This window comes from Capricornis sumatraensis, chromosome 1 (assembly GCF_032405125.1).
Source record: "Capricornis sumatraensis isolate serow.1 chromosome 1, serow.2, whole genome shotgun sequence".
Classification (NCBI taxonomy): domain Eukaryota; kingdom Metazoa; phylum Chordata; class Mammalia; order Artiodactyla; family Bovidae; genus Capricornis; species Capricornis sumatraensis.
In genome coordinates this window covers 19980351-19982002 of record NC_091069.1, presented here as the reverse complement: position 1 = coordinate 19982002, position 1652 = coordinate 19980351, and positions in this window count along the sequence as shown.

Sequence of the window (1652 nt, the reverse complement as noted above, 5' to 3'; positions counted from 1 at the left end):
CCTTAAGGACTTTCCAAAAGTCACCTCATTAACATAACGAAAGTCACCTTTATCCCTCTCCTTGCTTAGGAAACGCCAAGTGTTCTGGAGCCCTATGCCAGGAATTATCGAAAGACCAAACACATGTGACCTTGTTTCAAAGGACGGTCTTTGTAGATATAATCAGTTTCAGATGAATTATGAGTTATACCAGGCCCTAACCCAGTGACTGGTGTCCTTATAAGGCTCATGTCACCATTCCCATACTCACCTCCCAATGCAGGAAGCTGGGGGACTCTTCTCTGGAAAAATGTATGATTCTAATAACAGTTCCTCTCATTCTTCTGTCCAAGTCATTCATCCACTCTGAATCAATGTGTAGAAAAGCTTTGACCAAACTAGACAGCTTATTAAAAAGGAGAGACATTACTTTGCCAACAAAGGTCCTTCTAGTCAAAGCTATGGTTTTTCTAATAATCATGTATCAATGTGAGAGCTGGACCATAAGGAAAGTGGAGTGCTGAAGAACTGGTGCTTTTGAACTGTGGTGTTGGAGAAGACTGTTGAGAGCTCCTTGGACTGCAAGGAGATTAAACCAGTCAATCCTAAAGGAAATCAATTGTAAATGTTCATTGGAAGGACTGCTGTGGAACCTGGAACTCCAACACTTTGGCCACCTGATGTGAAGAGCCGACTCATTGAAAAAGACCCTGATGCTGGGAAAGATTGAAGGCAGGAGGAAAAAGGGATGACAGAGGAGGAGATGGTTGGATGGCATCACCATCTTGATGGACATGAGTTTGAGCAAGCTCCAAGAGTTGGTGATAGACAAGGAAGCCTGGTGTGCTGCAGTCCATGGGATCGCAAGGGGTCAGACATAACTGAACGACTGAACTGAACTGAATTGAAACTGGACATCTCAGAACAGAAATTGTATCAGAAGGATGTTATCAGTTGCATAGGCAATCATGAATGTGAGAATTCTCAAGACCTAAAAGGTACTGCACGGCGGTCCTCATTATAGTTTACATTATGACTGTGTCAATCTATCTGTGTATGACCAAATTTTGGCCTCTCTCAAAATTTAAACAAAACCCTGGTGACATGTACAACTACGTCCCATAAGACCACAACCTGCTCAGCAATTCATTTACCACTGGATATTTAATTGACTACAGAGCTCCCTAAAAATAATTCAACACAAACAGAGCCTTTAAGGAAATATTTCCCTTGTTATGCTTTGTGTGAAATAACTGTGGGGATAAAAGTAACAAATAACCCCTTCTACCCACAGATGATTCTCTTGACTCAAGAGGAGCAAAGCAAAATGTCATCCCCAGATTTGGCACGAGTGTGCGTGGCCAAGGGTCCAATACTGAACAAGTTTCCCTAGCTCATCGGGCATCTGTCAGCATGCTCACTGAAATCAAATGAATAAACTCACAGGCATTAGCTCAGATAAACACCACCTGCCTCTTCATTTTATAAGATTGCTTTTTAATCCCTCCACGTTGGAAATGTTCTTCCTAGACACCGAGCACTTCTTGAGGAACACGGTTCCTGATGAGAGGGAAATCCCCCTCCCACCACAGCCCATTGCTTTGACAGGTGTTAATTATACTCTTGATCAGAGAGAAACATCTGCACACTGCAGCCTGCGGGGAGGAGGCACT